The sequence below is a fragment of the Dinoponera quadriceps genome, unplaced genomic scaffold (assembly GCF_001313825.1).
Source record: "Dinoponera quadriceps isolate SergipeBrazil2010 unplaced genomic scaffold, ASM131382v1 scaffold3676, whole genome shotgun sequence".
Classification (NCBI taxonomy): domain Eukaryota; kingdom Metazoa; phylum Arthropoda; class Insecta; order Hymenoptera; family Formicidae; genus Dinoponera; species Dinoponera quadriceps.
Genome location: NW_014559267.1, coordinates 1,091,783 through 1,118,142, shown reverse-complemented (window position 1 = coordinate 1,118,142; position 26,360 = coordinate 1,091,783). Strand labels below are relative to the sequence as shown.

The window sequence follows — 26,360 nt, the reverse complement described above, 5'->3', positions numbered from 1 at the left end:
CCCCCCGTACGCTCTTTCTTCCTCGTTCTCTCACCATTGTTCAATACTTGAAATATCTGGAGCGTAATATTCTCGCGTAACGCGCTCGCGACGACTAGGAATTATACAATAGGATTTATGCCGCCGCCGCGGCAAGCTTGGAAGATACGTGTAATGAAGTAACAATGGGCTTATACTTTGCGCTCTGCATGTACATGTTAATTATCATTTAATATTTCGACCTACCATCGCGCGCGTACGTATTAGTGGTTGCGAAAAATCGAGTTAAAATTAATAACGTCGATAGAATCAATAGCGCAGCGACAATATTAACCGGCCCGGATAAACCCGAGCCGGAATTTTGGTTCTGCATTAATTCTGCGGACTCCACGGATACATCGAAGTATCAATTTCGAGGAGAATTTCAACGCACAACACACTTCACACAGACTTACCCCTCAATGCCGGAAACGGTTACTTACCGCCGATTTATTGCGATTTAAGAAGGACTTATTTAGGAATTATTTAATATTTAATTAATAGTTTCAATAGCCTATCCGCATATAATATAATTTCTATTTACAATTCCAGCAAATAATATATTAATTATGTAACTTATTCAATTGCAAATGGGGTGTATGCGATGGGCGATGGTTAAATGTTAATTGTAATAATTAACGAGATAAAAAGATCAATGAGGGTACACAGAGAAAAATATTATTTGCACCGCGAAGGAAAACAATTACTCAGCTTATTTTTCCCGTTTCAAGCGATGGTAAGAAGTAAAGAATATTTCAAGTAAAGAATATATCTTTGATATAATATTAAAATATATTCATCACGAATATTAATTGCGATAACAAGCATTTTTAATATTTGTAATGAGTATGTTTTAGTATTATTATCAAAAAAATATTCTCCGTTCAAGATAACCATTATTTAAAAGAAGAAAAGTAAACTGAACAATTGCTTTCCTTTGCAGCATAAATAATATTTTTCTCCGTATAGATAGATAAGTAAATTAAAAAACTCTAATTTTTCATAGTATCTTTATTATTCTTTCTTTTTAATTAGAATTAGATACTTCGGCAGGGGATTTAAAGATTCAGAAAAATATGAAAATAAAGGAGTTGTAAGCTCCGTCGCCGATTGCCGCTGTATCCTGCGTCCTGCACTCTGTCCTGGAATCAGCCCTTGGTTCTTTTTCCGGCCGGACACTCAATGAGTCTGACACGAAAAAGTATGATTTAATTGGAAACGCAGCGTTAATTAACGATCGCACGTTAACCAACGATGGTCGACCGAACTACACAAGCTACCTTTTCGATACGTCCGTGCGTGCAATCGTTTTAATAATTTTGATAATTTGCTGACTTGATCACCCGGGAAGTACAGAATATATCGGATATGTTAATCGTCGCAATTTCTGGACCATCGAGTGTACTGCTCTTTGATTGGCAGGCGATAACGGTTCGCGATTGGTGAGGAGGGGAACCTTTGGAAAATGTCGATTGTTTGGGGACTCTCGTGCATCGTGTACTCTTCCATCACCGGCGCTCATTGCGTCTCGAGTCGACGAGCGACTCACGTATCGCAACGCGGAGGGGGTCGCACGTGTATCGATGCGTTATTTACAATTCCCGTCGGACGATTAAAATATTTCGCCGGTTATTGGAATGTTTCAACGGGCTTTCATGGGCATCGCATTGGTCAACACGTGTTTCCCCGATTGAATCGTATTCACGTGAGTGTCAGAATCGGTCAGTGTCAGTGTGAGTGTCCCGAGCGACGAAGCAGCTAGATGCTGAATTGGTAAGCTAGGGACGCAGGATACGCCGTATGTTTCCAGGTATGTTCAATCCTTTATTATGCATGACGTATGACGAACTTGGCGAGAATTATAAGGGTTATAATCGAGTCGAAATTTAGAATCCATTCTGAAGACCCGGTATTCATAGTTCGTCGTTATTTGATGAATAATCATAACTCCATGAATCTCTGATTATTTGTCGACCTGCGCTTCATTTCGTACAAGAGATATCGACTCAAATAACTGAACAACGGAATACAATTCTATAATTAATTATGCTCTCAATTAAGGATCATAAGTAATTTACAACGACAAATAGTCTGATACTCGATCAGGTTCTCATATAAGATTTAAAATTAGTCTCAAATCAATGTTAGATATTTTCACGTATAAGCGAGAATATTAACCTTCTTGGAAGACTTTCAGTCTTAATTCGATTGAATTTGTATTGATGCAAATAAATGATACTTGCACCAATCAAATCAAGACTAAAAAGCTCCCATTGACACCGAGCGATATCTGAGATCTCGCGTCCGCGATCTTTCACTTTCGCGCGCTTTTCCCGTCTTCTCATAATTAAAACGCGCGCCGGCGGTCTCGCGTGTACGCGTATTCTAACTAGGGAGAGAAAAGATCGATCGGACGTGATTCATTGCCCTATGCGGGCACTCGACAGTCCGCCAATGTTCTACTGAGAGGCGGAATAGAATCCGTTGTTCTGTGACAGGCGAAATTCCATTAATCCCGCGATTCGTTTGATGCTCATAACGGGGTTAATAAAATTATACGACCCCGGCCTCGTCCTACCGAACGATCGAATGGATTTTAATGGGATATCGCTCAGCGAGATAACGGAAGTATTTAATCGGTATTGCATTCCCTTATAACGAAATCCCTCTAGCGAGCGGAACGTTAGCGTCCTGGGCGTTCCTGCTTGATAATCTGCGTCCGCTCCGCGTATCACAACTAATTCGGTTATCGGGGCTTAAACTGCAGTACAGCGCGAAGTGAAAAACACAACCAATAATCGCGAAGGGTCAGCGAATTGCGAGAGGTTTCATCGGGCGCTGCCGCACCGGCCGATAATATACGATGCGCGCGCTCGCGCGCATTACGATACATCCGCTATATTTCGCCCTTCTTATCGGACACCGGCCGATTTAATCGGGATATTATTATATTTCGCACGCAATCCATGTCGTATCTGTGACATCACCGTCGGTGCGCACCAACGTAACGCCGCCGCGACAACTCCGCAACGCCCCCGTTTAGGAGCGTTAAGGGTAATGGTCGTATCGCAGAGCGATGTGTTTTCAGTAGCGCGTCCAGAATTCCACTCATGAATTTAGCATTTATCAGGCAAAATTATGTTCCCCCGCGTTTATTTCGTTACCTGAATAATAAATGTTAATTTGAAACGAAGTCGAGGTAGTCATACACACGCAATAGTACATACACAATATTAGAGGAGAATGGGGTACTCTTCTTAAATTTGAGCGTACTTTCATACGCGAATACTGTCGTGTATTTGTAGATGAGGCCACTCTGAACAAAAAGTCCTGTACCATTTCGCAAGTGACACGCAAATTTTCTAGTTATTAATTAAAGAAGCCTATGTACGGCCATTTTCAATTATTATCAACTCGAAATTTTGCGTGTTGCTTGCAAAACGGTAGGGGATTTTTATACTTAGTTTCATTTCTTCTGCCTACGCACAAGCGCTTGTATGAATGATATCAGACACCTTGCATAGACATTTGAGTGTTTTGTTCGTTATTTTAACATTATTAAACATTATTAGACACTATTTAACATTTCATTCAGCTGTACATATTTCGAATTATGCGAAGTTAAACTATGGCATTTTATTAATATGACCCCCTAAGAGTGCTGATAATACGATTTCTTTTTCGAGATTTTCATATCGAAGTAGTTATTCGATAAATCGAATGTATTAGGTTGGTGCAAATGAAATGGCCGTTTATAAATATAAAGTTGAAACTTGTGTTTTTCAAATTTAAAACTTACATAACTAATCAAAATAGCTTCCACCTACTTCAATACACCTCTGCCAACGTGGTCCAAATGCATCAATGCACTTTCTAAAAAAATCTAGAGAGCGTGAATCGATAAACTCCTTAAATGCATTTTTCACGCTTCTTTCTTCATTGAAATTTTTGCCCGCCAAAACGCGTCCAGATGCTTGAAAAGATGATAATCTGTTGGTGAGATGTCTAGAGAATAGGAAGGGTGAAGGAGAACTTCAATGTTCACTCGGCGAGTTTTTGAACGGTTTGTTTTGCAATGTGTGGTTTAGCGTTATCGTGCAACAGCAACATGCCGTGTCTGTTGACCAATGTTGGCTGTTGAACGCACAGTTTTTAGTGCATGGTGGCAATTTCCTGACAGTACTTATCAGAATTTATAACCTCATCTTGTTTGGTAAATGAATAATGAACGATACCTTTGCTAGACCACCATACAGACACCATCATTTTCGTGGGGTGAAGATTCGATTTTGGAATGTATTTTGGAGCCTCATTTGCATCTAACCACTGGGCAGAACGTCGGTGGTTGTCGTACAAAATCCATTTTTCATCACAAGTCACAATCCTGTGTAAAATTCCATCTGTATTCTGTCGCAACCGCAAAGAAATGCAGATCTCCAAACGTCTCAATTTGTCTCTCTCTATGATTTTATGGGGGACCCATTTATACAACTTTTTCACTTTTCCCAACTTGTTTAAATATCGGACGGCAGTTGAATGATCAACCTCGAATCTTTTGACAATCTTTCAGACTGTTAACCTTGGATCTGTTTCAACCATCTCCTTCAAAACAACATCATCAATGACGGAAGGCGCGTGTCCGCGAGACAAATTGTCGAGGTTTGTGTCCCCAGAACGAAATTTTTCAAATCAACGTCTCGTCGTTCTTTCACTTACAGTACCTTCACCAAATGCAATATGAATGTTACGCGTTGGCCTCGGCTGCAGTATGACCAAGTTTGAACACGTATAAGTAAATTATACGAATTTCTTTATTTTCCATCACAGCGTTAATGCAATTTTCTATGACTAACAGTACAATATAGAAATAAAGTTATGTGCGCTAAATTACATGTGGATCATGTACTTTTCACACAGTATATATACACCGTCTTCTGTATAAAAAAAAGTAATCTATAGGGGTAGGAAATTCAAAACACCGAAAACCGCCATTTCATTTGCACCAACCTAATAATTTGTAGTGCGCTACTGTCCTTTTGACAGGTTGTATCTTCTGACAAGTCACTATCTACGTAAAAGATTCACGGTTATATTCATTGTTATTCCTTTTAAGAGAGGTTTCATTTGGAATAAATATCCTTTTACTTGGAATAAATATATAATTTTATAATAAAACACTCTCTGTTACGTTAAATAAAATCAATATTTTAGATCTATTTTAATTGGGACATTATCACTTCTGTTTCTCTTCATTCCATTATACAATATTGTCATATTTTTATAAATAACGTCCTGAATAATAAATATTTCATAAATTTGGGTCTAGAATCGATTGAACAACACTTTAACGAATGTAATTGTTCTGTTTTCCGTTCAACAATATTGATTGTTAACAATGTTACTGTGTAAAATGTAAATGGAGGACCGTAATACTATTTTTTCCTTTATATACTTCGAATATTACCTTAAATTATGAACTTTATACCGCTGTATTTTCATAACAAAATATATATAACACAATATATTATTCCATTATATGCATAACAAAAAATATTAGTCCTTAACGGTAGTTGTTCATTAAAATTCTAAATATGGTTCTAGAACAAGTGTGCGATTTTAGAGGAAGTTAAAAACAGAAGTTAGAAACAGGATATTAACTTCAAGGGGCGCATATAAAAAATGTCACTTTCACAGTTGCGAAGTATTTCAGCTTCCCGACGGTCAATCGTTTTTTAGTTGCGCCGGCAATCAGGTCGCACTTAAATCAATACATGGTGCAAGTCCCAACGAAATCTTAAAAAGCTCACGCTACGCAGCGATCTCACCTAATTTCGCAATCGCTTGCTACTTGGGCGCGAGGAAACGCGTGGGCCAAGCGGAACGATGAATATTGCAAACGTTCCGACGAGAAGTTGGGAGATATCGCGTGACAAGACGTTCGCCCCTGAACGCATTCCGAATGAAATGGTATTGTTGTTGCGAAGTGGCGTTTCCGCCTCGGCCAAGGACGAAATACGTGACGTCCATCGGCGTTGCCGGGATCGAGCGCGATGCGTGGTGAATGAGCCAGCTAGCTAGCTGGCTGGCTCGTCGGCTGCACGCTCGAAAACACTTGGCCATCGGTTGGAGGAGTCATCAATCACGATCCGAACTCTGCGAATGGCCACGGACGCCCTCGTTGCTTCTGTTTTCTAAAGTATCGGCCGCGCGTGTCGGTGCGCTCGTTTATGCGCTGCGCCCGCGCGATAGGAGGATCCTTCCTTCTCGCTCGCGCGTTTTTCCCCTCCCTCGAAAGCTTTATTATCACACTCGACGCAATTTTGCGCATTTCCAACCCCCCCCTCCCCCCAATTTTGTAATCCAGTCGTATTAACGCGACCGAGTGCGCATTAAAGCGGTGCTCCATAAAATTGTCATGGCGTAGCGCGCTAATCGGACCCGTAGTCGAGCCCCCGCGGAAATATAATAAGCTTCTCGCGCGCGCGCGAGCGCTGTTGCGCGGTCGTTGAATCGTCGTTAAATATTGCCCGGCGTTTTCGATATTCGATATGCGGTCGTTGCTCTTCATTTTCGTGAAATTCATTGCGCGCGCCCCGGCATTGTTGCAGCGTATAACGTACGCGTGAACGCGTCAAAACGCGTATAAATGTTAAATTTGTTTAACCGAATTTAACATGCATCGGGGTTAGCTACATATTTGAATAAGCTTTTTCTACAAATGTCGCATTCGCTCGATAATTTACTAGCGAGTTCGCGCCCGATGGCGATTAAAACGACGTGACCGGCCCGTTGTCTCCTAATTCGCCGTCGCGATGGATCGATTTGGGGTTTTAATTATTTGTCCTTTGTTTACTTTACTGCGAAATTCTCGGGTATACGCCGCGCGATATGTTTTATTTTATTACACGCGCCTGACGTCTTCTAAATATCGAACGCGCAAATTGTAATTTTATCTCCCCCTCTGTCTTTCTCTCTCTCTCTCTCTCTCTTCCTTAGCGAGCGTATCTCACCGGGTCATCTCGGGATCGATCCACCTACGAGCTTGTCGATCATTCGACAGGTAAGCGGGAAAAGACGTTCCTCGAGGACCGGGGTAAACCCCGTCAGAGGTGTATTAAACTTGCTAAATCCAATTTGCATAAATTTGGCGTTATAGCGATTCGGTCCGGCGAAACGTTGTCCTTGGGCGTCGACGGCAGCGCGACGTCGCATCAATACCGTCCGTCCGTCCGTCCTCGACTATTTTGGTAGCTTAATTCGCATGATTGATGGAAGGCGGGCTACTCCCTCTCTCTCTCTCTCTCTTTTTCTCCCCATCGCCTCGCCGGCAAAAAGCGGCTACGTCGTAAATCGTTCCAGCGTTTATGCGAACGCAAATACGCGGGCTTCCCGTGCGCGAGAAACAATCCTATTGATGTAAAACATCGCGCTCGTATAGGAGAGAGAGAGAGAGAGAGAAGGGGGGAGGGGTAGGGAAGGAGAAAGAGAGAGTTTCGCAACCGCGAGCGTTGGCGGGTGTAGCGAGAATTTTAATAATCCCCGATGTAACAAACGTTAACTTACCGTATAGCATCCGTTGACCCACATACTCCGGCAAAAATGTTTCAGCCTCCGTGCAACCAATCGTTCGTCCGCAATTACGCTTACGTACGGCCGCGCGCTGCTCAGTCACGTTGATCGATCGTTCTTAATCTATCCCTCCCTCCCCCCCGTGCGTGCGCGCGCGGAACGTCGTACAACGGGATGATCTCGCGTCCGGCCGATCGAATATACGGAATCGGAGGACGATATTCCAAGGACGAGAGAGAGAGAGAGAGAGAGTCGAGGGGAAAGTCTATTTATAACTCTCTCTCGCGCGCGCGATACGGCGATGCTCACCGCCGCGTTAGACGCAAGTTATTATTTCATTTCGGGCTGTATTTTCGGCGGGCGAGTGCGCGAGAACGCTTTCCCCACCTCTCGTCCGCGCGCGGCAAGCAAATAAATTATTTGCCCGTCCTCGCCATCAAGCCGGCACATCAACTGTTATCTTACGCTCAGTTATATCTACCTGTGATATTTCCCGCCCCGTATGATCAAACAAGGTCCATTCCCAGCCGTGGTCCATTAATACCGCGATTATTCCCCCTCTCCCGTAATTTTCATACGCACATTTCAGCTCATTTCCAGCGCGGTAGTCCAGCGCGTGTATACACACACACACACACATATATATATATATATATATATATATACATGTACATACGATCACTCGAAATTCGCTTTAAAACGCCAAGCGATGACATGTTGGTTGTCAAAGCAGGATTAATAATCCGCGATAATTATGATGGTCCTCGAAAACTTTAATACGGCTAATGGAACATCGTCCAGCGTGCGGGTGTCGCGGTACTCTTTAATCACGAGGATCCTCGATGGATTCTGGCGCATGTGTATATATATACACACACACACACACACATACAAACACACACACACACATATATATATATAGCACGCGCGCACCGCGCATGGTGCATATAACACACTGTTCGCGAGTAAACTGTTTTAGATTATTAGGCGCCTCGATTAACGCACGGTAGGAGGGGGGGAGTTGTTTTCGTGCTAATTAATTCATCGATCGCCCGATATCTTCCGACAAGTTGCTCACCGCTATCTTTGCAATTCCAATGACGCAAATGCCCTCCCGAATTCTCATTCCTCTCATTAGTTGCCGTCTACCCTCGACGAGCTCGCTCGCGGCTTCCAGTAGCTATCGACTGGCTCCAGGAGCTATCCAGTAGCTCTCCCCGAGCTTTTGGAGTGCAAACCGCTTCGCGGCTCTACCGGTCCGTTTTGCTTCCACTACCCTTCCCCGGCACTACTTTCCGCACTGCGCATAGCTCGCGCGCACTAACTCCGCTGTAAGTTCCATTTTGGAAGGAGAGACTTTACCTAATTTAAGTAATTAGCGCACGAAGAACACGGTATATGTATGTATAAACGTTTCGTGCGTTTCCGCACAATAAGTATACCGCTCATAGTTTCTCGCTCGGACGTGCTCCCGGGCGAAACGGATAATTCCCCTCGAACGAGCAGTCGTCAACGTTTGCGAATTTATTATCTCCTCCCCCGTCAGTCGTTCTGTGCGCCCGTTCGAGAGCGGACAGGTATTAGTTAAAAAAAAAAAAAAGGGTGGAACCGGAGAAAAAGAGAGGAAAGGAAAAAGAGAGAATATCGAGGACTCGTGAGAAACGTCTCATTTACATATCTTGATACCGAATGGTTTAAATAGGGAATTCGATTGAACCACGGCGTTAAGATCCGTATTTCCGTTACCCTCCGACGAGCGTGGAGGAGTTTCGCGTCGTCATATTGTCCAACAGGTACCGATCTAAAATGCATCGACGAGCGGCGCGATGCGACGTCGTCGCCTCCGTCGACGTGGAACTTTCCGCTTCCCCGGTGCCTATCCTTTCGAGTTTAATCATTGCATTATTCAAAGCATCGCGAAATCGCTGAATCACCGAGCCCCGACGCCCGAGAAAACACCGATGCCCGGGCAAACAGACGTCGCCGAGCGCGTCGTTGTCGTCGTCGTGACTGCGTACGCGCGAGCTACGCGCGAGCTATATGCGTCACGTTGTCAATACGCGTTAATTATTACGTCGGGCGAGCATCCGACGGGCGCGAATATTTGTCGATCGTGTCGGCGGCGGGAGCCGCCGGCATTCGCTCGAATGCCGACGGATACGTCGCATCAGATGGTGCGACGATGATCGCTTCTGACGCGAAACGCGCGGATAGAAGCGGCGTCGTTACGATGCGCAAACGTTGCCGACACACGTCGCGATTTATCAATTTGGAATGTCACCGTAGGACAGAGCNCGCCTCCCCCCCCCTCCGCCCCGGCAGCTGTGTGTACGTCGCATCTTTATGTCATCGTTGAAGTCACTTTTATTATTTTCGTCGTTGGAATTTCATTCGGACGAGACCGTGCGGGTCACGATTCCCGTGCGATTTCGAGTCAAGCCGTCAGTCAAGTGAATTGTCCGACCGGCATCTCGTCATTTCTCATCCTGTTTTTAATCCCGCGATACATATATTATTTTGCGCATGACTCGAGTAGAAATTTACCTCATCGTCCGGCTCGGGTTGACCTTAACTGATTGACGGGTCCATCCAAAGTTGTATTATGTCGGATCCTATGAAGTCATGTAATATTACGTGGTAATCAGAATTCATTTAATCAGGATTCATTATAAATGTCCTTATCAGTTTATACTATTGAATTCCTATTACGTTTTACTTCAAGTAACGGAAAAGGTTATTCTTAGATTTATAAAGAGTAAGGAGTATTAAATTAATGAAAAATAAATAATTAATGAAATATTGTATATATGTTATATATAAATGTGTGTGTGTGTGTGTGTGTGTGTGTGTGTGTGTGTGTGTGTGTGTGTGTGTGTGTGTTATATATGTTATATGTATATAGTTAAAATATATGTAAATTTATTGCAAAATTTATAAATTTTTGAATACGTATTTTTATAGCTTGGAATTAAAAAACCAACAAATATTTTTACGGCAAAATTGTAAAAATTAAGTTTATTAATCGAACCTATTATATAATAGATTTATTATAAAAGGTCCGTATTAGAAACTGATAACGCAGGTCATAATAAGTAAAGTGAATAAGATCGAAAAGGATATGTTAAAATCTAAAAGAATATATTAGAATAATACACTAAAGTCCTAACATGTACCTAATCATTAAAAACTTACAAAGGTCTTCCTTATTCCATTTATATCGGTACATGATTAGGTTTATCATAAGTAAGGGGTGACCTTGCGCTCAGCTAGTTAGAATCTTGCGCAATATCAAGTATATACCTGACGATAATCTCTAGTCTACATTTCCGAAGAGGACCTCGCCTCTCGGGGCGTCTCGGTATCGATCGCGCGCCTATCAAAAATTCGATCCGTTGTTACTCGATATCCGCGCGCGGCGAGGATCCTCCGCGACATCCCCGGGGAGCGCGTTGCTAACCGGTCGGGAAACGTATACACGACTAATACATACGGAGAAATATTTACGAGTCGCAGCTCTACGTACGAGCCTAGCTGCAGCCGAGGGGTTAACCGTTAAGTAAGCGTCCCCGGAGGTAGGCGATCCGGTGTATAAGGCACGTGTCCCGTTCGGGAGGGAGAGAGATAAAGCGAGAGATAAAACAGGAGAAAGAGAGAGAGAGGGGGAGGATCGTACTGCCAGGTCGGGAAGTTACCCGGCTTCCTCTCTCGCGAACTTACGCCGCTCTTGTAAAATTCCCCGTGGGTGCACTCGCTGCCTAATCCTTCGCCTGCCGAAAGAATGTTCGTTCCCGCGGGCCCTCCGTGCTCTCGACAGAGTTCGAGTAAGAGCCGGTTCTCCGCACTGTCTCGCTCTTTCTCACCGACCCTTTGCCGATGTCTCGCATCCAAATCGACGAATCGCGCGAGCCGGAAGCCGGAATAAGCGGATCGACCGTTAAACTCGGACACGCCGAATCGACCGCTGCACAATGGCTGGCCGAAACTCTATCTTGCCAGCTTTGGAATGATGAAAAACTGCTGGCGTGTTTAAATAGTTTAACGTTCTCTCTGCGGCAAACTGACGAAAACATGAATATGAATTGTCACGTAAAAATAATCCTGCACACGACCACAAAAGCGAGTGTGTTTCGCTGCACTGGGCGCGGCTTTCGTCGCCCGGTCGCTCCTCCGCGGCTTGTCCGGCAAAGAAATTCCCGCCGTTCTTCCGTGTGCGCCCCGTCCTGGATAAAATCTGTTATTATTTGAGTTCCCCGGGAACGTTAGTTAGCGCACGCGAACTTGGTCACGGGGATTGCGGACCGCAACGCTACCGGGTAAACCGGTAGTCCGCGCGCGGCCACCTTCACTCTCATATCGAAGTCTGCTCGAGACGTAAGGAGTTATTCCCGAGTTTTAGTTGACCCTTGCCCGGCCTGATCTACTTGGCTCGACTTTGGCGGCCGGCCGTAGACTTAAGAGGAAACGTATGAAACTCGGGTGTCAGAAGCATTCTCTGTGCCGCCTTTCGAACTTAACCGCGAAATTTCACAGCGGTCGGATAAGCTATCCGAAACCTCTGTGCTCGTGGTAAACCGCGGCAGCTCCGGTGATACGCCGATGTGTGTGTGTGTGTATATATCGTTGTTTCGGGGGTGAGCAGATGCACGGTAAATATTTCAATGGACACGCGCACGATCGGCAGCATATTAACATCCGGACATCCTGGTACCCTTCCTAGCGGTAGAGGAACCGAAACGGCCCCGACGGCGAAGCGGACGGGAGGGAGGAGAGCCACGGTTCTCGAATCGACTGCGACTTAATTATTTCGTATCGTGCCGAAGAGGCGAAACAAAAATGACGGCGAAGGTTCAATGTCGAGCGCGGCACGTCGATATCACGCTTTTCCAATAGACGTCTACCCGTAACACACTACCTTTATCTCCTCCGGTATGAGATAACCCGACTCTATTTCGAGAAATATCGATCGGGTGGAAGGGGCCGTGATATTATATACAGAGAGAAGAACATATAATATCTACATCCGCATTACGAGAAATGGGTTTTTCCGAAGTTTCGAAAGAAACGTAACCTTCATGCACTGTCTCGTTTCCTCGATTATCGATCGTGGTTTTACACAATCGAGAGAGAAAGAGATAGAGAGAGATAGAGAGAGAGAGACAAAGGGAGAAGCCGGAAACGAAGCCGGGAAACGAAGACAACGGGAGAGAGATAGAACGGACGACGTGGAGAAACGAGAAGCGGAACGAAAAGCGTTACACGATGTCTTTTTACGTCTTGCTGCGGGACGTCGTAAATTATTCTAATGTACTCCCCGGGCAGGTCACCGATTACACTGATTTAGGGGCACCGCCCTCCTTTTTTGACGATGCTTCATCCGCGGCCCTTGGGATGCATACAAGACGTGGCCTGACGTTTTAATGTCGCCTTTTCACTAACACCCTCGCGAACTTAAAATGTTACCCCCTCTCTCCCTCTCTCTCTTTTTCTTTCTTCCTCCCTCGATTCACCAAGCTCGTTTCTGCACGGCTTTCGTCCTCTCCCCGTCCTCGTCGCGTCGTCGATCCCCCTCGGCCCCCGGCCTCCCCCTATCTGTTCCGCAGCCACCCTCCTTGACATCCCTACGGGAAAAGTTACGTTCGCCTGAGTTATAACGGACAATTAAAGCGCGCCCCGGTATCTGCTCGCAGCATTAATGGACCGCCTAGCTGCGGGCGTAATGAGCGTGGTGTACGCGCGCGAGCGCGAAAGATCAACGCGGAATAAAAGAGCGCTTTCTTACCGCTATGTCGCCTTTAAAGAAACGGTAAACGCCGTGGCTGATGATATACTTAAGAATTATGCATTATATGCCGCGTTGTGCCGCGAACGCGCGACCCCCCGGCTTCTTTGTGTCCCGTAAAACGCCTTTATGCACCGATTGACGATAAGTCGCGCTGGCGAGGCGCACCTGATCGCAAGCCCAGGTCGCCTTCAGTCACGATACGCGTGTTGCCCTGTGTAGAAAGTTTCTCGGGATCTAATCGGCGTCCCGGTTCAATTTCCCGAAATAATGATGGGTTCTAGTTGGGAAATCTACGCAGGTTCTAATTGGAAGTTTAATGTTTCCAACTGCTCGCGTGGAACATTTTCTCGAATCTGATTGGGATCTGTTCCGATTTTCCGAAAACGTGATGCATTCTAATCGGGAAATTTGTGAAAATTCGGGCTAGACTGTAATGTTTTAAAAGCGTGATTCTAGGTGGGAAACCCAGACAGATTCCATTTTCTCTGTCCAACGTCCAACTTTTTCAAAGTTTTTCTCTTTTTTTAGATTTTTATTTTATAGATCAAATTGTTTATACACACTATAGTGCTGTCAGTTTCGATTACCCGGATACCCGGAGTCTTTCAGCAACTGACCAGTAGATCTACCTTTGTTACTCGCCAAATTTATTGAAACTCGATACACTTGTCAAATAGCGAAAAATAATAGGCACGTATATTTTTGTATCGGCAATGATACAATTTTAAAGGTGAAAATTACTTCTTGTATTTATAATATATGAATAATTAACTCATTGCATTTAAGCTCGCGGTATTAGAGGTATTTTTGAGTTTTTGAGATGATAAAAGGTCTTTTATCGTCGCTGAATGTAAATTTAATGTAAAAATTATAGAATGCAAAATAGTGGATCTAATATGGCGACCTGATAAATCCAAACAAGCTTATTTCGCTCTTTGTCTAACCTATGAATAATCGACAAGAGAGTGGCAAAAGCTTATCCCCACTTCGTTCTTTTACGATTTTGGTTTTTTATTATTTTTCATATTTTTTCCAGTTTTTATAGATTTATCTCATTTTTTTGTAACTACGTCACTTCTCGGACCTCGCTTATGTTTATTTTTTCTTTGTAGAAATAATATGCAAAAAAATGTTTAAAGAACGCATAAAGAATATACACATTAAGCACGCTTTATATTAACAGCTTTTTATAACAGCTATTACTGTATAATATACAAATAGTTTCACAAATTTAAAACAGTAATCTACGATATTATTACAAAGTGGTTTCTCTTGTAAATATCCACCTTTGTGCCAAAACCAACAAAATTAACATTTTGCATCTATATTAGTTACCGAGATAGCAAAAAGGGAATGAAATTCTGAAGAGTATTTCACCTTTAAAATTGCACCATTGCCGATATAAAAAAATACGTGTCGATTATTTTTTACTGCCAGTATACTGAGTTTCAACAAATTTGGCAAATAACACCAAGGTAGGTTTATTAATGAATAAACGGCTAATTTCAGACACCATTGAATGCTCTAACGATAACAGACAATAATGACGTCTGAAATTAGCCGTATACTCAGTTATTGATATACTCGTGTACCCGGATAATTGAAATTGACAGCACTATTTTAAACGTTCGATTTTAAGTGGGAAATAGAAATAGACCCTATTTGATCATCTGTAATGTTTTCTCACAGATCGTTTTTGGTTTTCACGTCATACGATTGAATAAAATATACGAAATTATACGATTTTCGATATATTTACTTCACAAGTGCATAAACACACCTCACACGCTACGTGAGTGCTATTAAGAGGATGCTATATTTAAAAACTTTACCGACAGAATACTGATTTTTCCTCGCGAAGTTTACGTCTGATTACGTTGCATAGAATTATATAAATATTTTTAGAGTTTAATAATTAAGAACTTAACTTTTATACTAATGTTTTTACATTGAAAGTACGCGTGAAATGAATTGGAGCGCTGCTCAATACGTGTGGCGAAAATGATAAAAAAATTTCAAAGTGACATCTCTAGCTGTCAGTTAGCATAAATATTTATCCGACATAGAAATTCTGCAGTTTGCATGTTCCGAATATGTCAACGTTCCAATCAGAGAAATTTGAAATACTTTATACGTTTAAAATGAAATTTAGAGGTCCAGAACGATGCGAAAATTTACAGAAAAATTTTTATATATCTGCGTCAGATTTTCTATTAGATACAAAACAGAATAACGCAAACGTATTGCGTTCATTTTTATATCGCATTTATATTTGTATAAGATCTATATGTACGAGAAATGCAAAAAGAACAGCGTAATCGTTTCAGTATTCATGTAAACATAACATTTTGAGGGTTATCTCTACGCTTATCGACGCTTATCAAGTTCATCATCGACTTTAGCATCTCCTTAAAGAAGTTGTAAGGTAAAATAAGTTTGATAAGAATTTTATGAAACTTGCACTACGTATGCATTGAAATATTATCTAACTTCTCGTACAATTAGAAAAAAATGGACCATTTGAGAGCTGAGATATTTGCAACTAAAGTTGACATTTTTTATATATATGTATATAAGTTGACATGTCTTATACATATTACTTGAGATCAGCGTGTTATTTTTCATTTCTAATTTATCTTCTAAACTAAAACTAAAATTTTAATAAAAAAAACTATTATTTTAGTAAAAAGTAATATGCAGATATTATGCTTAAATTTAAAAATCAATTACCATTTTATGTTAAAAATACAGCGATGTAAATTCATATTTTGTAGTAATAATTGAAATATGTGTATATATATTCACATATCCAAACATTTATATATTTCTCTCTATTATCTGTACATCACTATTAGATCAACTGATGCATAAATATGGCATTAATAAGAGAAATAGAAAATAATCAAATTTTTGTATTTGTAATTTTTTATAATTGGATGTGTATGTTTATCTCATTTTGCTTCAAATTAACGTTTATTATTTAGATAGTAAAATTAATATATAAGAATATAATTTTGCTTGACAAATACAGCATTTACGAGCGGTCTCTTTGATACGCCACTGAAAATACCTACGCTTTGTAAAAGCGCTTCTTAAAGAGATGCCATACTTAAAAAACTTTACCAACGCAATATTAATTTTTTTGCGAAGTTTACGTCATATCGGTTGCAAAGAATGATATAAATGCTTTTATACGATGAAAGTATTTGCGAAAATGAAATGCAATATTGCTCAATACGCGGCAAAAATCGTAAAAAATTTTGAAATGGCATCTCTAGCCGTCAGTTAGAGTAAATATATACTTGTATGTATGTACCGAATGTGTCAATGCTCTACTCAGGAAAATTTCGAAGGACATTTTTATACCTTTCCGGTGAAATTTAGAGACCTAAAAAATATATGAAAAGTTGCAGGAAAACGCTCACATATATTCTTAGTTAAATGTTAATTTAATTAAATATAAAACAGAGCAGGGCATATTCACTGCGTTCTAATTTATATTGCGCTTATGTAAAGAATCGCACGCTCACGGCCAACCAGCATCGCGGAAAAGAGACTTTATTCCATGTTCGGGGATATCCAATTAGTAGCGTGGTGGGATAACCTATTTTGGTACAACTTTGGATATTCTATAGTCGGAATCCACATACGGAAAAATTTCTCCGCACGGCGTAGGGCGCCGCCGTTAATTGCGCCTTTCGACAAGCGCCAAGCAGCGGTCTCTTTTTTTTTTTCTCCGAACTCGTCATCTTTCCTCCTCATCGATTCTCAGCGATTCCGACGATTTCATTCGAATATCGCCATCCGCGCGAACGACGGCCGGTGTGTGCGTATGACGACGGGGGGAAACGAACGGGAGAAAAATCGCCGCGCGATTCGCGCAAATAAGAAGATCCGGCGATTAATGCCTTCGTGCAGAGGCTGGGACGACCGGGAGGAGGAGGAGGAGTAGGAGGGGGAGGTGCAGCGATGTTTAATTACGATGCAATTGGCGTTAATAATTACTTTAGGTAGACGCGCATTCAGCGATGTGTATCCAGTCATCAAATTGGATCTGCTCCTCCTTGTCGCCCGTTATCTCCTCTTTTCTGCTGTCGCGCCCAGTCCCGTCCTCTCTCTATCTCTTTGTCTCCCCTCGTCTCTCTAATCCGTTTCCTATCACGATGCAGGAGCGCTCGAAATGCCGGAGTTGTAATTATTTTCACGCGCGCCCGTCGAGCTGCTGCTGCCTCATGAAAACACGCTCGCGCATACAATTCCACGGCTATTCATACCTCTCCGCCGTAACATTCTAATTTTCGTCACGCGTTTGATGTGCCGGTAATCGACTGGCGAATCAAAAGTTCATCAAGCAGGTCGAGGTCGGGGAGCGCTCGCTCGACGGTACCGTAGCGATTAAACGTTTTGCTCTCGGCGAAAAATCGAATGCGAATTCTCTCCCTCCCCTCCTCTCTCTCTCTCTCATTGCCTGTCTCGCGCGCCCGCTCGCCAACTATAACCTCGCGTCGTTTTCGCGACATCAAGTATCCGTGAAACGTCAGCTAACAGAAAAGGCGAGCTTCGGGGCCGATATTCGCGGGCGAGCGTCAAAAATTGCGATCGATAAATCTCCCCGGGAGCTTTACGTTTCCTGACGTGCGCGGCGACGCCGTACACACATATCATAATTGCAAAATGTGTCTTCTCAGGGATATGCAAGAAATGATATCCACCGTGAAATTGGATGATCGCGCGACCGCCGCCTGTGGCTCTAAAAACGGAAGATACGAACTTCCACGGCTATCGACGTCTGTTAAGGATAATTTATGGTCCAATAAATCGGTAACTCGATCGCCGGCCATTCCTCCTCTCTTCCTTTCTCTATCTCGCTCCTTCTCTCTCTCTCTCTCTCTCTCTCTCTTCCTCTCCCTCACTCCTGCTCTCGTTCTCTTCCGGTATAAAGATCTCGGCGCGTTCTTCATTGAATCCGCCGGCGTTTCTCCCCCCTCCCTCTCCCCGTCTTATCTCGACCGCCGCGAAATGCGAAAGCCCGATTCGCGCCGGAGTCGCTAAGGCGCCGTCCTGCGGTGCGATAGGCACACGTCGGCCCGGCACGACGAAATCGTTATCACCTCTCTCTCTCTCTCTTTCTTCTTCTCTGTCGGCCTGTAACAACTTCTCATCGGACGTAAACGGACGTGTCCTCCTCTCCTCGCGCGCCGGCGGATACATCGCAGCGTCCGCTCACGTATACGCACGTAACACCTGCGGGGCCAAAAGGTTCAGAACGATAACAAGCCCGGATAAAGGAGGGTGAGCACTGTTCATGGCGATCCAAGCTGTGACCTCGCCATAAATTTTCCGGAAAGCCTGACGCCTGGAAATTCCTGCCGTAAGAACGAGAGTCGTGGGCACACGCGCGCCCTCACAAGAGGAGGCTTCCGAAGCCTCGGGTCCTTCCTCCCCCGCGCGGAATGCTCCGTCTTCGTCTTCTTCTTCTCCTCCTCTCCGCGTAATCCCCGCTGGAAGAGACCGATCCGAAAAAAGGCTCATTTACTACGGCGGGCCGCGATGCCTTTTTGTCACCGCCGCATCCGCCGATAACCTCAGCGCCTAATATCCGGTCCCGGCTTAACACCCGCGTTTACGTTCCGGCCTGACAAATTCTCGCCCCATGAATTCCGATGTCAAAAGCACGGTCTGGACCGGTGAGCAAAAGCGAGAGAGCGAATGTCCGTAGCTATCTTTTATCGGAATCTATTAAAATTCTTCCGGGTGACAAATCCCGGCGAGAGAGCGGGCGGGCGACGAGTCCGTTCGAGAAACGGGAGAAACTCGCGTGTTCGCGCGACCCCGAGCAGTACTTCGATATAAATCTCCGGATACAATGCCGCGTATTTCCGAAGAAGGGCGAAAAGGCCGCGCGCGCGCTTCCTTTATAACAAATATTTTATTCCCGTGCATATCCCCTGTAACGCGATTGTCGGCGAACGTATTTCGATTTGTGTCTCCGTTTGTGTCTGTTTTATTCACGATAAAGGAGGTCGCGCGGGTCACGCACGACGTGCGTGAGAACGTGGGACATGGGTTAGAGCGTAGGAAACGTGCGCGATGGCATTCGCCGTGAAAACAAAAACGTATGATAAAAAGTTGGTATGAATGATCGAATTGGCGGAAGCAAGATACGAGAGAGAGAGAGAGAGAGGGGGAATTCGTACACTGAGAGAAAAAATATCTAAGAAATGAAGAAAATACTCGGTGGGTACTAATAATATGTTTACTTATTATTAGAAGAAATTAATTAGAAGAAAAGTACCAAGAACGACATGTTATTTTGTTTTTGGATTCTAGAATTCTGCTGAAGGTGTAGAATTGAAATTTATGTGCATAGATGCAAAGCGGCAACACTTCCCTATGCTGTAGTTTTTCGAAACTTATCACGTCTTACAAATAACTACTTTTTTTTAAGAAATTGGAGAAATGACACTTCCAGAAAACAGAAATTCCAAAACCAGCGTATTCGTGATACTTACCAAAAAAATTGTCAAAAAATGAAATAAAAGCACACTGAAATTACATTATTTTGATCATTTATTTTATATATTATCTTCAATCTTATATATTTTTTATTATATGGAAAGAGATCTCCTGACTTTTACTTTCTAACCATCTTAAACAAACTGCCAGCTTTGGCACATTTTCTCTACTAATATACTTTTTTGTTTTACATTGGGAAAAATATTTTTTCAAATGAGAATATATACATTTTCTTAAATCTAGTTTTTCACGAAAGCAATTGGATATTCTGTTCGAATAAAAGAGTTTGGAGATTTAAGTAGAGGTCTCGCGCACGCTCTATTTAAGTGGAGGTGTTTAAGTAGAGGTGGCATTACGGGTGTTGTAGGTATTATGGTAATAATATGTAATAATATCTTGTAGGTGATTTGGTAATAAGTATAGTGTATTACTTAATATATCTTAACATATCTCCATTATTAGATAGCGAATTCTAATTACTTATGAAATCATTTATTTAGTAGCCCGCCGTTAGCTGCAGGTAGTAGCTAATATATCAATACACAATAGCCGGCATTTGTTATAACGAATTTTTACTTTGGAGCATTTTGAAATTTTCAGAGTATATTTTAACATTTAATTATACATACTTCCTCATTCTTTTTAAACTTAGGTACTTATTCGATAAATCGATTTTAATTCATAGTTCATTACTGCTCTTTCGTCTGTACCGCATTACCGTCCTTCTGCCAGATCGTATCTTCTGAAAAATAAGTTACTATCTACATCAAAAGTTCACAGTTCTATTCATTATTATCCTTTTTAAGACTTTTCTTTGAATACGCGTGTAATTTTGTAATAAAACACTGTGTTACTTTAAACAAAACCAATTTTTTAAATCTTAGTTAGGGCTATATTACCACCCGTGTTTCGATTCATTATACAATATCGTCACATTTTTATAAATAACGTCCTGAGTAATAAATATCTCTTAATTTTGAATCTATAGAGTAGATTGAACAATACTTGGCCAAATATAATCGTTCAGTTCGCAATTTAAAATATTGATTTATGACAACGTTATTATACGAAATGTAAATTTTGCCCCATAATACCAACTTTTCCTCTAACCATGTTGCAATAATAATCATAATAATACTAATATAACAAGCATATTACCCGTCGGATAAATATTGTTTATTCTCTAGACATTTAATCTCTCGGTGTGTGCGAAGAGACAATTAGAAAGATTATAAACACGCGACGTTCATTCGACGGGAGCCGACGTTAACCAACACTACCGGAGGCAGCTATTGACACGAAGGGAAGCGTATTGCGTTCGACCCGCGCGCGCAATTAATCAGAAGCTTATTATTTAGTAGCAACAAGCGGCACCGAAGTTTCGAGTTACACGTTAAGCTTCGAACGTGTTCTTAATATCATTTGTACCGTTTATCGTGTAATTAGCGCGATGTACTCGAGGTTCTGCACGGAGCCTGTCGCTCATTTAATTCACGCGCACACCCTCGCCCGTTCTAAGTTTCAAGCAGGTGTGTTGAGCCGAAAGCGCTTGGGACGAAATAAAGATTAACGTACGCCGTTCATCCCCTGATATCCTGTCGACGTTCGTCAGGTCGGCTTTTTCGTCGTCGCCGGATCGTCGACGGTCAGATCGTCCGTTAATTTCGATCTCACCCGGTCGATTCTCAACGGAGGACGGATCAAGGAAGTTTCCGATACGTCAATGAGGAAGTTAAGTACGTTCGACGCCGAGAAGAAGAAACCGTCGAGAGAACATGGCGGCTCCCCCCTCCCCCGCGATTCGAGCTCTGTGTAGCGTCGGATTGCTTTTGCGAAATAACAGAAAGACATTTTTCCACCGGCATGGATACGTATATCGGAGTTTCTCCCCGGCGTGCATCGAGTCCCTGGGCGTTTGTGCGGGTCGATTCGTCGCGGGTAAACGCAGGTGGGAGCATTTACGATGACTGAAACGCAAAAATTGCGTTGGATGAAATTGCGATGATTTACAGCGGAGAGAGATGTGTAAAATGCGCGAGCGATAAATCGCGATCGTTAAAAGAGCAGCGCTGCGCGCACGGTGAAATGAAAGAACTCAATCAGCAGCGCGCGCAGAGACGGAGAGTAAGAGATCGACTTGTCCTTGGAATAAAACGTGTTTTCTTGATGGGAGAGGTTTTTCGGCGCGACATAATAGTTTGTTGCATATAATAATATTACATGACGAGAGAAAGAAAGAGAGAGAGAGAGAGAGAGAGCGATTGACGTCGAGCGACTAATAACGCGCGCAGCCAGGAATTCCTCTTTGACGTTAACTTTCTTCGTTGACATATTTCACAGAGAGAGAGAGAGAGAGAGAAAGCGTCTCAGCCAGCTTCGCGAACAATTATATATCTTTCGCTGCAAAGGCCACCCTTGACGGATCCGGGAGATATAGCGCGCATGAAATTCCCGCATAAATTGTGAGCGCGGTGCCACGTAGGTTTTGTATCTTCGGGAAAGATGGCAGAAAAGTATCCTCGCGCGCGCGAGGCGCGCGCACGAGGCGGAAGGTGCGAGAACAATCCGGCCTGTGCCAGACGATGTTTGTGCATCCGCAACTTTTAGAGCGGGGTATAAATCAAAAGCAAGACATTCTTTAGCCCTCTTCGCCCCGTCGCTCCTCAACGACGGGGGTGAGGAAGAAAGATACACACGGAGAGAGAAAGACGGACAGAGAGAGAGAGAGAGAGAGAGAAGGAGGGTGCGTCCTCGCGCCAAAAATAAGCCAGCGCGTCTCTGAACGCCGCAAAATGCCGTCCCGATATATTATCTCCCGTATAAATTTTACGAGCTCTCGTCCCCTCTCGCACTCCCCTCTCCCTCGCTTCCCACTTCCCTCTGCCGTTTACCCGTGCTCCTCGTCTCTCACGACGATGCTTTCTTCCGCAATGAAAGTCTGCGACTCTCCTCGGCCGTTCCCGCAGAATACGGACTTTCGGTGAGCGCCGACGACGACGTAGACGACGATGAAGAAGACGGTCTTCTTCACGCGAGCGTCAGGGAACACCGCTAAAGCGCGATAGACTCGCGCCTCTTGTCTCACAGAGCGCGCAAGCTGCAACGTAAACTCGAATGTGCGACGTAATGCATAAACTACGCGCAATACACACATACACACACACACGCATCTCGTCTCTCTCACGGAGGATGTGTTAACTCCACCTGTATTCAGCAATAACATTATCGCGCGTGGATATCACGGAGCGCGCGCGCGAGTGTCTTTATCTCACGCACGAATCAGTGTTGGATAATGGCGCGATTACGGCACCTCGCATCACGGGCAATTCAGCGGGTGACGTTAATTCGGGGAAAGACAAATGACAGAGGGTCGGCCGCGTCGTCGCCGACCGAGAAGCCGAAACTTTCCTCATAATATCCGGGCTAATGAAACCGCGAGCGGTAAGGATGATCCTTGTACACGCATACACGTACACAGCGACAGAGAGGTGGAGAAACTGAAAGAGAGAGTCATAGCCTGGGAGGCTGACAGACAGAGAGAAAGAGAGAGGGAGGGCGAGGGGGTGGAAAGAGAAACAGAAAGAGACGGAGTGTGTGTGTGTGTGTGTGTGTGTCGTCGTACGAGATAGCCTTCGACTTCCACCCGCCGGCGGAACTTGCTGATCGTCTCGACGCCCAGTTCCTCCTGAAGCGCTCTCGCTCGCTTTGGCAAATTTCCACGGCAGTCTACGCGTTATCTTACGTTCCCGGATAATTGTTTCCTACGGCCGACGGTGCAAACGCGTTCGTCGTCGACCGCAGTTCTTCGCACGGAGACTTTCCTCGGATATGGACTCGGACGTTTATGTCGTAATGAAACGTCGTCGTCGGCCGCTCGCGAGAGCGCGACACTAATGTTCGCCCCGCGGTCGGTTCTAATTACGTTCCGAGGATTTATTTCACCCCGCGACTCCCTGGACTTTCCCCGCCTCGCCTCCGTCTTCGATAATTGCCGATCGTGCTCTCTTAAGTCGAATGAGCGAAAATGTCGTTGATCGAAGCGGTATTGTAATCCGATGATCAGCGAGTATTCGATAATTTTCAACGGAAACGCTCTCTCACTTTTAGCTCTTTCGCATTATACTCGGAATAATTTCGGCTGGTGGAAGGTTCTCACCGCAAGTCGCTGTTACGCGTCCCATAACGGGGATGTATTCAGGGTGTCTCGTAACATGTGGGCGTAATTTCAGAATTAATTCGGGACGCAAAAGTAACGCAAGAAGTTCATACAAACATTTGTCTTATTTGACTTTGTCTTCGAGCTACAAACACTCTCGTATTTCACTATATAATTCTTGTTAGCTTTTTCAATTTCGTCAAGCCACCAGAATTTTTTTATGTGAGGTCATTTAAAATCAATAATTTGCAATACAATGATAAAGCAACGTTGATGTACTCCACCAGCGTATCTCCGGTCGGATTGAAGGTCGGCGAATCGGAACAACACCCGGAATATTCGAATGTATTAGAAAATCTATGATAAGACGTTTAGAAGCTTGTTGTCTTCAAGCCTAAGATATGGTCACTTTGAGCACTTGCTTTAAAGATAGAAATGTTGTGAAGACGCTACGTTCAGTTCGTAACGATAATTAGCGAAACGCGAAAACGTGTGTAACTCGGAAACAAGATCAAATAGTTTATACGAACTTTCCGTGTTATTTCGATGAATCACGAATTTAGATCTGAAATTATGTCCACGTGTTATAAGACACATATATATACGCATATATGCATTAAATCGTATATCGTATTCGACGTTGTTCGTATCGTGAGCAGTCCGATCATATTATCATCTTACCGGCCTTGCTGGAGTTTAATCCGGTTTCGTACTTCAAGTAGGGCCTGGATAAGTTGTTGAATCCGGCCCGTGATCAAAAACTAATGAAACGCATTGTTACATCAGACCCTGATCGAATTGCTCGTATTCGAGGAACCTAATTAGGCATCCTATAACCGATCTCCGGCTTGATGAGGAACTCATCAGCTTCAAATCGAATGCCGATAGTTTCAAATGATGCGTATTGTAATTTTTCAGCGATGTATTCATATACATAATATACATCATTAAAGATTACAACGCATCATTTCAATCATAATTCCGGTATAGTTCAGCATTATCAAACTTTCTGGCCATTTTTACCACAATCAATATTTTCTTCGTGTAACACAAATGGTACCACTGCATTCACACAGGCAGGAACAAAAGCCGGAATCATGCCAGCCAATCGCAGAGAGTAGCCGGTCACATGATTCTGCCTCTTCCCTATTAGAGATCCTCTAATTTCTGCAGTCAGATTTCCCTGACGGCAACAGTCGCCGCGACAGACACACCTTTTCGAAATTTCACCAATTTACAGTTCTACACTTACATAAATATTACCCCCCTAGTGATAATACACTAATTACACTACAGAAAGCAGGGAAAGGGAAAGGGTGGGCCAACTCTCGAAAAGCGATTTGTCGGTTTAAGCCCGCGTCAGTTCAGCCGCGCTCTCCGATACATTAGCTGTTTAATTAATCGCGACCGTGCGACGCTTTGAGTCGCTTCGGCCGCGCTTCGGTGTCGCGAGAGGTGAGAGGAGAGACGCGCGTCGTGGATCCGCGCGCTTCCGCGTGATTTTATAAATCCTTACGGGCGAAAACGCGAACGCTATCGCCGGCGATGAACGTTACGCCGCGCGCTGAATTACGACGTCGTAACGGCGCGAGCGTTGCGTATATACACTTCGCGCGCTAAATTCCCTTCGCTTCTCGGCCACATGTTGTTCGCGTCAGACACGGGGAAACGGAGACGAGGACGGAAGGCGCGAGTGCAAAAGAGAAAGGGATAGGGAGAGGGGAAGAAAGAGCGAGATATTACACTGAATAATTTAATAAATCGTTGTAATTCTGAAACGCGAAAGCGACAGTAGCAGTAGACAACGGCGCGTTTTCATTTTATTCCGCGCCGGGGAACGCGCGCGGGTCGTGAAAAAATGATGATCGAGGCGGAGCGAGCCCGAGAATATTTTGCAGCCGCGCGATACACAGCGGCAACCTGTTAATCGAGGACTCCATCGAGATCGCCGGCGATAGCTACGGCGCCGGTAAATTGATAATTTTACGTGTCGTTAGGCTGACTCGTAGAAACGGCCGGTTGCGCGAACGCTGATTCCCGAAAGCTCGCTCGTTCGCTCTCTCTCTCTCTCTCTCTCGCTCTGATAACGCGAGACGGCGCAGCTCGCAGCTCTGTGACACACCAAGTAACCGGTCTTCCAATTAAACTTCTGGAGAGCGGGCGCTCCGCAAATTAGAAGAAGAGGAAGAAGAAAAAGGAAAAAAAGGAAGAAGAGATCGCATCGATCGCTGGGAATTTCTCGGCGAGTCGTCCCGGCCGATCGACGTGTTGTAATCCGCCTCGCGTTCCAAAGAATCCTCTACCCCCTCCCCCCCCCCC

The 26,360-nt window shown here is 43.8% G+C and overlaps 1 protein-coding gene across 1 annotated transcript in view; it reads left to right on the top strand.

The window, feature by feature from the left end:
• Nucleotides 1-26,360, top strand: part of LOC106750260 (tyrosine-protein phosphatase 99A) — a 280,019-nt gene that overhangs the window by 133,157 nt on the left and 120,502 nt on the right. The gene's annotated exons all lie outside the window — the stretch shown is intronic.